Raw genomic sequence first — 13403 nt, 5'->3', positions numbered from 1 at the left:
GAAGAATTAGTCAGGTAAGTTCTCTACTGAGAGGATTTGAATCATTTGGCCACACTATTATTTTAGTTACGGTATTTGCCTCAGTTTTTTCTACCGCAATTTTTGTGCTAATACAAAAAGAGTTCAAAGTAAAACTGAAGGAATAATATAAACTGAAAAAAAACGTTGCTGGATTTTACAAAACAGTTGCTACTTAGTTTTGTAGCTCAACTTACATTTTTATTATTATACTACCATAGGCTAAATCAGTGGAGAAGCCAGAATAACAAAGGCTGAAAGTAAAAAATAAAAAAAAAAAAAAATTAAAATTCCAAAATTCTTCTCAAGACCACTTCACTATGCTATCATTTTATCCATAAATTCAACCAAAATGTTTAATTTATTAGTAAATAAAGAGATCTTATGAATACAATAACTTTCCACTTCTGGGAAGATGATTTTATTTCTCCTTTAGATACAGTTTTAAATACAAAACCATAGTGGAAAAACAGTCAAGACGGATTTGCAATCTAGTGGGTCAGTAGAATAAAGTTTTAATGGGAGAACATTATTAAAATAAGACATCTCAGCACAATATTACAGGCACAGAGTAAAAGCATAAAGTCACATTCAGTTATTCCTCATTCATTCAACAGACAGTGCCTGTCCCACAGAGCTTACATTTGAAAGAAAACAAACAAACAATAACAGGCAATTAAAACACACACACACGCACACACACACACACACACACACACGAGGGACGTTACATGTGTTGAATAGGGATAACTTCTATGGAAAATAATATAGTTGTAAAAAGTAAAAGAGATTTTAAGAAGCGGAATTTTGACATACGTCATCCAGAGAAGCCTCATTGAGACACTCTAGAAACCATGTGAAAGAAATGCTCATTGAGCCTTGTAGACATCTGGGGAAGGAGCATGTGAGGGTCTTAGAGGAACAGGTGAAAAGTTTACAAGGCAGGAATATGCCTGTACATTCATCCAACAGCTGAGAGACCTGTGATGTGTGATATCAGAGAGTAAATGGGGTCAAAGCAGGGAAAATCATATTGGGCCTTGCAGATTTTATTTTATTTTAGTGTTTTATTTTTATTTTTTGAGATGGAGTCTCGCTCTGTTGCCCAGGCTGGAGTGCAGTGGCGCGATCTTGGCTCACTGCAATCTTTGTCTCCTAGGTTCAAGCAATTCTCCTGCCTCAGCCTCCCAAGTACCTGGGATTACAGGCACCCGCCACCACACCCAGCTAATTTTTGTATTTTTAGTAGAGATGGGGTTTCACCATATTGGCCAGGCTGGTCTCCATCTCCTGACCTTGTGATCCACCCACCTTGGCCTCCCAAAGTGCTGGGATTACAGGCATGAGCCACCGCACCCGGCTGGACCTTGTAGGCTTTAATGAAAGGTTTGGCTTTTACACTGGAGGATATAGGAAACCATGAAAGAATTTGACCATTGAATTAACAAGATACAATTGATAAATAAATGCTAGGATGTTGCATGAAGTAGAGACTATATGAAGGGCAAGGTAGTGGACACATGACCAATCAGGAGACCATTGCAAACATCGGAGGTAGTGGCTTGGATTTTGATGACAGCAGTGGAAAGAGTGAGAAGAAATCAGATGCTGGACATATGTTGAAGAATGTGTTGATTGCATTTGCTGATAAATTACAATTAGTATGTGAGAGTCAGAAAGGAATAAAGGTTTTGAACTGAGCAATTAGAAGGAGAGTTAATTGCTCTAAAAAGTTTAATCTACATATATGATAATTCAAATAATTTAAGTCAAAAATTAATGCGTGGAATTAAATTAAATTACGGTGACTTTTGCCAAAACAGGCTAGACAACTAAGCTGATTGGGGGATATATAAAAATATAGACTATTTGCCTAATTTTTTGAGAATCAGAGTCGGTATGTTTGAAGGACTTATATATCTATCTAACACACACACGCACACACACACACACACACACACACACACAGACATAGATAAAGTAAAACAACCAGGTTGACAGGAGAAAAAATTTGATGTAAATGGTGTTTTATTTTGAATGTTCAAATATATAAGGAACATCCTTATATATCTATCTAACACACACACACACACACACACACACACACACACAGATAAAGTAAAACAACCAGGTTGACAAGAGAAAAAAATGGATATAAATGGTGCTTTATTTTGAATGTTCAAATACAGATGTTTTCTGCCCAGATGTTTGTTTTGGTAAAGACTTTTGGGAACAGAGTCATACTTGTTTATGTATTGTCTGTGGCTGCTTTCATGATACAACAGCAGATTTAAGTAGTTGTGACAGATGCCATATGGCCCAGAAGTCTAAAATATACACCTTTAAAAAAGTTTTTAAAAGTTTAAAAAAGGCCCTTTAAAAAAGTTTCCTTACTTCTGCCCTAGATAATGATTTCCGTAAAAGAGCTGGTACATTTACAGGGTAAAGGAAGCATATGTGATTGGATAATTCGGAACAAGAGATGAGAATATGAAGCTGGAGAGTAGATTTTACTACAGGTAGGTGGCTTAATTAAATCAAATGCAACTTAAAAAATAAGTATTGATCGTGTACTGTCTGTTGTTCCTCTTTGAGTTGCTCTAACGTCATGGACATTGTGGTTGCCATTAGGACCCTCATGGATGTACAGCCATTTAGATTGTGCACTGAGTAACTGTGGGTGCCATTTTTATCACAGATTATGAGGTAATTCATATTCTTTGGTTTAGTGTAAGGCAGTAGCTCTGGTTATCATCTCTCCCCGAAGTGTTTCTCACTTAACTGAATGTGTCAACATTAACATTTGAAAGATAAGATTGAGTCTCTGGATGATTTCCGCATGCAAATTTCTTTTTAACACAACCCAGGAACTATAGTGAAATGCCACTCTTTGGGTCTATTAGGTGGGAGAAACTCTATCTTGGCTTTTTCCAAGACTTCCAGAGTGAGTCTGTGTTAAAATGACATCTATGATGTGGAAAATTCCGGACTCTCGTATTCTGCTTGGCCTACATCTACATAATGGCAAAATAACAGAAAACAAACCAGTGACTAGTTGGTTATTTCTTCTCGACAAAACATGACCATTTACAAAGTAGTTCACCAAAGCAGTTTTATCTTGTAGAGGAAAATTACAAAACCAAGTCATAAAAGTCAATGAAGATCCTGTAGCTCCCTCAAGATTATTGATGTAATGTTTGTAAATAAGGGGAATTTTAAATTCCAGCAATTCAGCTGCTGCTAGTATCAGTCAACATCCCTGCTAACAGAGTTTCTTTTGTGGGTGTAAAGAAGTGGAAAATGTGTAAATTGAAAGCTGGAGCCTTACCAAAGGCTGCTTTTATCCTGTGAGCTATGTAAACAAATAACATGCAAAGCCCTAAAACCCTGTTCATTTCATGAAATCGGTAAATACAAAGGAAGACTTTTTTTTTTTTTTTGTATAAGCACAAACTTGTAGGTTGTACTCTTTCTTTGCTTAGACATGCACATCTACAATACACAATACTAAGCACTCTGCCTTTCATATGAATAGATGAGAGTATTTCATCAAGAGGAAATGAAACAAACAACAAACAAACAAACAAGCACACCAACAAGTAAAAGCTATCAACTCCATGTCCCTACAAAGGACACAAACTCATCCTTTTTTATGGCTGCATAGTATTCCATGGTGTATATGTGCCACCTTTTCTTAATCCAGTCTGTTATTCATGGACATTTGGATTGGTTCCAAGTCTCTGCTATTGTGAATAGTGCCACAATAAACTTATGTGTGCATGAGATGCAGCTGGAACATCATTCTCAGCAAATTATCACAAGAACAGAAAACCAAACACCGCATGTTCTCACTCATAGGTGGGAATTGAACAATGAGATCACTTGGACACAGGAAGGGGAACATCACACACCGGGACCTGTTGAGGGGTGGGGGAAGGGGGAAGGGATAGCATTAGGAGATATACCTAATGTAAATTACGAGTTAATGGGTGCAGCACACCAACATGGCACATGTGTACACATGTAACAAACCTGCCATATCGTAATTGGTCTTTCTGTATATCTGAAAAATTTATTTTTAACAGCCTATTGAAAAATGCTGATGTGTTATCAGACAAATTAAAGAGTTTGATTGCCTGTAATTCTTTGCTATTTATCTGAGCACACTCCAGACATCTCTGCCTGTCTGCCTCTTTATTTCTATCTTTGCTCTATGCCTCTAGGGAAGCACCAGTCATAAACTATTTTATGTTGTCTTCATTTAATATGTTCCATAGCTGCTTTTCTGCTAGAACCTCGTAATCTAAAGCCCCCTTCCACAAGCCTAATAACCATCGCTTCCTACCTTTGGTCCCCTGATCATCTTACTCTGTCTGAATGGTTTTTCTGCCATTTTCATCTTCCAGCCTCAGCTGCTTCCAAAGCCATTGGTCCTTTCTTGATCTCACAGGACTCCCTGGCGCATAAAACTATTGGAACTGGCCTATTTTCACTTTAGCTCTACACATCTGCTTGAACGCATGTTCCTCCCAAAACCTGCAATGATTTTTTTAAAGTATTGCATTAGAATATATCTCTTCCCACTTTAAACATTGAAATGACTTTTCATGTTTTTCTAGGATAAAATTCCAACTTTTACCAATGACCTGTGCTGCATGATCTGGTACATCTGGCTATGTCAGTTGCCATTCTTCCTTTACTTACTGTTACCCAATAAACTCCAAGCACATGCACCTTTCTTTTATCCGGACATAACAGTTGTGTTTCCTCCTGAAGATATTGCACCTGTAATTTCCCCTGCCTATTATGATATTCATATGAATGGATTCTACTTGTTCTCATTATGGCTTATCAAAAGTCATCACTTCAGAAAACCCTTCCCTTGTCATGTGACAAATTTTGGGTTGTCTCTATTCTATTGTTATTTATCTTTATGATCTTTATAATTATCAAATAATTCTTATTTTATGCTTAACAGTTGCCTATATGCCCATTGGAACGTGAGCTCTATGAAGGAAGAGATCATACCCTTTTTTTTAAATTACAACCATAACCCCAGGACTGAAAAAAATGTTTGCCATGTAACAGACACTCAATAAATATTTGTCGAGTGAATGATTAAGATTTTTCTGTCATTGCCACCAAAAAATACACAAATGCTTTTTTTTTTTCCTGGTTGATTCTTAGCTAATTACCACAATACCTATTTCAAAGCCTTTCTGGCTTTTAAAAATCCTAGGCACAATTTTGTTTCCTCATTAGCCGAAAATTTTTTGGTTGTGAATAGGATTGAAAGCATTCAGCCATCTAGTACTTTTTTCCCTTCACTTTGCGTTGATTTTCCCTCTTTCATTCTCCATCTTTACCAATTCCATTTCTTTCTCAGCAAGACAACTATCTTTCTTTTTTTTTTCCACTTAGCTAAAGTTGATTCTTCCATCTTCTGCATGATAGTATAAATCATTCCATCTATTTTTCAGTTTATTTGTAGTGTTTTCTTCCTCTGCAGCAAATGTGATCAAATTAGCTATGTCCAAACAAAAAAAGCATAGCAATAACAAAAACCTCCTTCAACGTTTTATATAGTTTCACTGTGTCCCCACCCAAATCTCATCTTGAATTGTAGTTCCCATAATCCCCAAGTGTCATGGGAGGGTCCTGGTGGGAAGCAACTGGATCGTGGGACAGTTTCCTATGCCGTTCTTGTGATAGTGAGTGATTTATCACAAGATCTGATGGTTTTATAAATGTCTAGCAGTTCCCCTACCGGCACTCTTTCTCTTTCCTGCTGCCCTGTGAAGAGGAGCCTTCCACCATGATTGTGAGTTTCCTGGGGACTCCTCAGCCATGCAGAAATGTGAGTCAATGAAACCTCTTTTCTTTATAAATTACCCAGTCTCGAGTAGTATCTTTATAGCAGTGTGAGAACAGACTAATACACTGTTTTCTCCTCAAAATGATTTTATTGTTTCTTCTATTCACCAAAAAATTTCTTAATAATCTTCTCATACCGTATTCACTTCCTCTTCTCTCATCCATTTCTCCTTCCCTTGCAGTTTGCATCCTCCCTACCACATCTACTCTCTCCAAAATCTGCTCTCAAGAGTTACCAATTACTTACAGAAACCAAATCTACTGACTTCTTCTAAAAACCTTTTCTGGATATTGGTTAATGCTAAGTTTCACCCCCACCCTTCGTAACGAGTCCTCACAGTGCTGAGTGCCTGTAAACTACACCTTCAAGACTCCCTTGCCAGTAGGATTCTTGCTCAATTTTGCCAAAGAGAGGCAATGATATGGGTTTTGGCGAGCTAAGACAAAGAAAAGGGATAGCTCTTTTGAGACAGCTGTGGACTTTGAGACATGGGGTTCTGCTACAGTTTTGGTGTGAGTAGCCTCCTGAGAATCACCCACACCCATGCTGCAGGCAACGAAAATGTTTAACATAGCTTTTAGGATATCTGGGCATCTGCTTGAAAATACTCAGCCTTTTCCCATTTCTCAAGGGATTGCAAAATCATCCAATTATTTTAAAACTGTTTGCCACATGAGACAACTTACGCAGCTTCGTTTTTTCCTGGCTAAAATTTATGGATAAGAGACCCCATTTTTTATGTTACTATGTTCTTAGAATTCTAGGATATATTAGACAGTGTTGTTGCTTTTCTCTTTCTCTGAAAACAGTCTTCTCTTGATTTCTGAGTCTTTCAGTGTTCCTTCTTATTTCAATTCCTGGTCTTCATTTTATTATTTCTCACCAGATCTTCTTCCACTTACTCCTGAAATGAAAGCATTTCCTACAACACTGTACGCAACTTCCTTTTTGAAATATATGGGCATTCCCCTATTTATTATTTGCAATCCCATGCCATAATTTCTCACAAATGTATCAAAATTTACATCTTTAGGTCTCATCTCCTTTGGGAATTCTAGACCATCACTGATACCTGCTATTAAATATCTTTCTAAGCATGTCTCACAGGCCCCTAAATTTTAACATAACCAGTCTTTCCTAATTCCTCCTGGAATTGTTATGTTGATTAATGACAGAGAAATTCACTCAGTTATTCAGGCCTTATGCTCTTTATCCCTCAACTGTACTTTCTAGAAACAATCTAATACTCTTCACTTTACCTTTTTAGTGCATTCTGCCTCTACATCTTTGTTTTGTTATGTTACTGTTTAGTTCATTTCCTCATTATCTTTTGTCCTAACTTGTTTTCCTGCTTCTAATCATTCCTTCTTGCACATTGATCTAATAGTCCTTTTAAAAGCTCACTTTTGGTCATGGATCTACCAGGCTTAACGTTTTTCAAATCAATATATTAATGTAAAATATAATCCCATACTCCCTACCTGGAATTTAATGTCTTTTTACCTTAAGAATTCAACTTTCTAGCCTTACTTCTCCTCTGGCAATCTTCTGGGCTTATTTGCATCCTACAATAGCAACAGTTTACTTTCCATTCTCCCAACATTCACCACTCTTACCCTTACAAATTTGTGCGATCTAATCTGAAATTCATTTCCTTCCTTTGCTCTGAGTGGCAAAACCCATATTTCTATGTCAAACTTGAAAGCAGTTTCTACATAAAAACTTCTTGGACCCCTTATTAACAATTAATCACTCCTTTTGGCTATACTCCACATTCAATGAAATTGCATTGGAGACTCTATCCCATTCATTTCTTAAACTAATGATGCATTTTCTTGCCTATCTTTCTTACCAGATTGTGACAGCCACAAGCTTAGAGCTGATTCATCTTAGCTTTCCTCTTCAGCACCTGAAATAGTGTCAGGAGCATTGCAGGCACTCCATGAATGTGTATTGGATTTAATTGAATTCCACTGCAACTCGAATCAACATCCGCCGTAGGAAACAGTGATGGAGACATCATGAACCTCTTCCCCTGTCACGAGCCAGTCCTTGAAGCACACTTCCTGAATCACACCTGGATGAATGCAGCCAAAGGGAAGCAGATGAAAGCAATCAAAGGGCTTTTCTAAGTGATAAAGGCAGATGATGAAGGGCAAGCCTGTGGCTGTGCTCATGGCACCAGAGCAGCTCCTTCAGTGCCTGAGAGCCGCGGGAAAACAGGTGTAGAATTACCAGCTCTCTTGAACTTCAGGTTGCTGGGTTGCAGCCTGCTTTGGGACCTGGCTGCTCAGGTGATTATTTTCTCCATCCACTTTTGGCTCAATGAAGACAGATACTTAGAAATGATAAGTGCACTTGGCAACATCACAAATAATGACTTTTCAACCCATGGAGACTGCCTTACCTACACTTGATTTTTGGATTTTGAAATTTAAATTAGGTAGCCAACATGGTTCGTTTTCCAGATACATAATGATAAAAATTACACACTGTGTATAGACAAATTTGTAATTAACAAACCAATTTTATGAACATTGTTTCATTTAATTTTCAAAATTCCCTTGGGACGCTGGAGAGAAATTTCTTTTAATCATATTGTGATCAAGAGCATGCTGCTTCCTTTTGATAACTATGTATTCTACAGTCAAAAAGATGCAAATTTGAAGTTCATCTTAGCCAGTTGCTAGTGTGTTCCTTTGGGGATACTAGTATACAATCTTGTTCTGTTCCTTTAGAAAATAGCTACTCAAAATATTAATTACCCATAGGGATGTTATGAGGGTAAAATTAATGAAGATAGTCCTCTGGCTCACTTGGATTCTTTGAGAGGGTAGAAGCACTAGTGATCATAAAAGGAAATAAACTTTGAGGGAAAAGTTATTTTAAAGACTTACTCTAATTTTACAAATCTGGGTACATCACAGACCATTCTGAGTGGCATTTTCACTGTTTGAGAAAATGGGGCTGGTCCTTACTGTCATTATTTGCATGAAGGTTAAATGGTGCTACAAATTTGAAAGCACAGTACGTAGTATGAAGTTGTACTTGCAAGATTCATTCAATAAATACCAGTTTCATTTATCTTTCAATAGGCCTTCTTTTATTTTGCATCTATAAAATGGGGATTAAAAAATGCCTTGCCTCTATGTTTCTTTTTTTTTTTTTTTAACCCCTCTGGTAAATTAGACAAGGAATATCCCTTTATAAAATTTTAAAGTGCTTAGATCACAACAGATTTGTATTTTTCTACTTGTCTCAATACAATAGGATGATATTTCCTTGATAGGAGATCTTGTTGGCTCTGTTTTCAAAATATGTATCAAAGGTTAGGCCATTTGGTACTGTCCTCATTGCTCCCATGCTATTGAAGTCCTTGCCATCTTTCACCCAGGTGGCTGCTTCCACGGTGACCCCATAGTCTCTTATCTCTACAGTGGGGGTTTGATTTATGTCTCTGCTAAAACTGTTGAAAGGCTCTACCCTTTATTCAGAGAAAGAAAGCAATACAATGCAATGTTTCACATGATCTGCCTCACCCCTCCACCAATCCATTATTTCATCACATTTCTGCAATTCTCCCCTCTGCTTCTTCATCTCTTTTATATTTGCCTCTTTGCTGCTCTTTGAGTGTCTCAGGTAGGCTCCCATATTGGAGCGTTTCTAAGGGCTACTCCCACCAGCTAGAACTCTCTTCCTTCAGATATCAACATGGTCAAGCTCTCATGTTCTTGAAGTCTCTCCTCAAATGTCATCATTTCAATAAAGAGGATTGTGATAATATCAACCACACAATTTAGAACTGCATCCCCCTTCGCTCCTCAGCCCTTTGTTTCTGATTCATCCTTTTGTCCATTTATATCGTATAATTTATTTATTTGTGATGTTTATGTTTCATTGTCTGTCTCATCCTATTGCAATATAAGTTCCATTGAGGATTTAAATTTTGTTCATCAATGAATTCCAAGTTTCTAAGACAAGCCACCAATAAATGTTTCTTGAATTGAATTGATAGCAGTAGAGGTGTCTTTTCTCAAAAAATCACTTTTCAGATCATTGTCAAAAAAGTTTGGTGCATAGTATGGCACTATGCACACATGAATCAATGACTGAATCAGTAACACTTACATTTACTGTGATAATTTTGTTTTTTTACAGATGCAACCTCTCCTGTAATTTAAGCTGCAGTCCACAAATGCATTGGCATTTATTGAAATAAATAGAAGCATGGAGCTAACTTTTCTGAGTTCTAATAGAAATGCATTGCTGCATGGCTGAGTGCACTTAATTTTCTTTATATTAGAAGCTAACACTTGAGTCTCATATGAAGGTAAAAAACGTATTCTGGGTAGTCATATATCCCTGGAGGATGTTCCCCAAAATAGTAAGCTAGTTTTCATTAAGGAAGCTAAATTTTCCGACTGCTGATGGAAATATATTGAATATGTTTAAAACAGGAAAATTAACATGCTGAATCCTCAATGTGAAAGCAGTTTGTTAAATTGCAGTTTTTAATAAATAATTGAAAATCAAGCATAGCCTCAATTACTCTTCATAATTTGTATTAATGATAATTGTTATCTTTGCAGGACGTTGGAGTTGCCTCATTGAAACCAGCAGCACTATAGTACTATCAATATGATAGACATGGATTTCTACATAGGGACAAACTGGAGGCAGAGGTCAGTTTTACCATGGGATTTGGCTTACCTTAGGCATGAGGCCTCTGATAATATCCATAGATAGATTGTCTCAATTATCTAAAATGAGACTTTGTTTCATTTTGTTCATTTTTCTGAAATGTTGTTAGAGAAAGAAAAAGAGAGAGAGAAAACAGACAATACCGGGAGAGAGAACAAATACAAACATGCCCTTAGTCAAAAAAGATTCCCATTAGACATTTTGATTAAAGATGTAATAAGCAGATGGTGGAATCCATATATTGAAGAATTCTCAAATCTATGACCAACAGTTCAAATGTCTGTAGGGCATGTATTTATGAAGTAATATAGCAAAGCCTTACTAAATGTCATCTTTCCTGACTAAAAGGAGCAGCATTCTCGTTGCATGGCAATTTAAAGAAGATAGAGGTGAAGAATGGAAAACTAGGTTGCATATTAGATTTTTTGATTGCCAAGACTGAAAAGCTGAGATGAGGTACCCAAATCTCAATGAGAAAAACAAATTCTAAGAAAGAGATTTTGAGGGATTATGGAAGGACATGCTATAAATCTACTGCTGCTAGGTATTTTCCAACTCTTCTCAATAGGATAGTTAAGTCATGTGGATTTAAAATTTAAGGTTGTAGTTCAGATACAATGAAGACATGGCAAATTCACATTTCAAAAGATGGTTGATTAAAAGAATGTCAACATATAATGCAAAATGCAAACCATAGTGAATTACTCTGAATGTTTTACTCTATATATTTGCAAAATCTCAGCAAAAGTGAGGACATTTCAAAGCAAATAACATGAGATTCCACTTAACTAGCCATACAATAAAATATCTACATAAATCTAATAAAAATTACTCCCTCAGAGTGTCACTACAAATTCTTACTTCACCCAGAGAATCTATTTTAATGACGAGCAGGAGTTCAGTTTTGTGGTTCATTTACAAATTCCAATAAGAAAGACAAATTTTTAAAGCTTTAGTATTTTCTTGACTTTCTACTCTTGTCAAATGCCTTTATTAAGACTTCATTAAACTAACTGATACATTGCAAAGTTACCAATTTGACTTTGCTTAAAAAAATCATGGAGGATTGAACGATTAGATGTCACAACTCAGTTATCCCACCTGTATATCTCTTTCAGATCACACACAGACACACGCTCTCTCTCTCTCTCTCTCTCCCCCCACCCCGCCACTGCTTCACTTAACCACGGTACACATTTATAAACCACTTAATCTAAATATTGACTCAGAGATCATGAAAACCCAGTCAAGATTAAGATCAGGTCTTTGATTATAGTATAGACGGGGAAAATTCTCTTCCACAGTTTCTTAAACTGTCTCTTCTTTTCACAAATATCTATGCCTACTAAGACCTAATACATTTAGTAAGTTGCTACCATACCCTAGGTTTGCAGCATGGTTTGCACGCATCACTATTGAACATTAACACATTTCTTTTTTGATAGTAATTTAATCTAAGTTTTTCAAGTAAGGAAATTTAATCTCCAGAACTAAGTACTTGGTATTTTTAGCTAGTAAGTAGCTGAACAATAATTTAACTCAAGCATCTTTTATTACAAAGCCTATAGTACTAATATTGAACTACACTGTCTAGACAAAACTGCAGGCCTAAGTAAGATTATACCAAACTTGAGAGCATTTCAGAAATGGCTTTTTATCATATCTTCAAAAAGTAAAATGAAATTCAAAATCAACATGTTAGATATAGGTTGTGGTTCAAGGTAGTAGACTGAGACTATAACGACATTTTTTATCTCCCAACATTCTATTTAAATATTCCTAAATATAGATGATTGATTAGATAGAAAGATAGATAGGCAGATAGATGATTGACTGATAGATAGATAGATAGATAGATAGATAGATAGATAGATAGATAGGCAAATAGAGAGAACAGGAGAAGTAGTCATCATCCGCAAGAAAATACAAACAATTCCTGGAAGGCACAGTTTAGATAAAATAAATTAATTAAAGCCTAGCTTGTTTGTGTTCATTCCTCAAAATCTAAAACAGTTTATAGCATACTAGATATTCATTGTATATTTGTTGTTTGGTCAAGAAATGAAGATACAAGCTGAACCTTAGAAAACTTGCAGAAGGGAGCTAAAGTAGGCACTGTGCTGATTTGCCTTGTGGTATGACAGAAAGTCCCAGGATGAGATTCAAGGGGTAGAGGGTAGACAGGGCAAAAAGGAGAAAGACAGTTGAAAATTAGAGCAATTGAAATCCTGTATGTAGAATATAAGAAGCAATCTACTTCATCTTTATTATCCCACATACATTTTGTCAGGGAACCAACAGTCAGTTTACTATTTCAAGACAAAATCAAAGGTTTCCTCATCCAATAAATCGATCAAACTTTTTGAGAAAGTTTAGGTCTGCAAGGATGAGCATTGGTGCTTCAGAGCAAAGTGCTGAATTCTCTAGTATAAACGAAGTAGAAAAAAAGAGATGTGAAAGAAAATGTGAGAAAATATGAGACACAGATAACATCAAGGAAGTCTCATTAACAAGAGTTTCACAAAGAAAAAAAAGAAGTAATGGAGGTGAGACAATTACCATAGGGATAGTAGGAGAACATTTCTCAGTGATTATGATAGACACAAGTTTTATATTGAAAACACCCATCAAATCCCAAACCAGAAGAGTGGAAAAATACTTCAAGGAACTTCAGAAGAAAAAGAAGAAAAGAAAGATCCTAAAAGCTTCGAGAGAGAGAGAGAAAAATTAAACAAAGGAATAACAGTGAAGATCGTCAGTTTTTCTTATCACCAAGAGTGGATGTTAGATACAAATAGGGAAATGTCCT

At 36.3% G+C, this 13403-nt stretch overlaps 1 long non-coding RNA gene across 2 annotated transcripts in view; it reads left to right on the top strand.

The window, feature by feature from the left end:
* LOC105467621 (uncharacterized) overlaps positions 1–13403 on the top strand; it is a 126256-nt gene that overhangs the window by 86909 nt on the left and 25944 nt on the right. The window contains exon 2 of one of the 2 annotated variants that reach the window (XR_979038.2): positions 10483–10575. The exons of the other annotated variant lie outside the window; for it this stretch is intronic. This is a non-coding gene — a long non-coding RNA (uncharacterized lncRNA). The remainder of the gene's footprint in view (positions 1–10482; positions 10576–13403) is intronic. 2 annotated transcript variants of the gene reach the window in all.

This window comes from Macaca nemestrina, chromosome 7, assembly GCF_043159975.1.
Source record: "Macaca nemestrina isolate mMacNem1 chromosome 7, mMacNem.hap1, whole genome shotgun sequence".
Lineage (NCBI taxonomy): Eukaryota > Metazoa > Chordata > Mammalia > Primates > Cercopithecidae > Macaca > Macaca nemestrina.
Note: the sequence above shows the minus strand (reverse complement) of the source record. Positions and strands in the feature narration are given on the sequence as shown.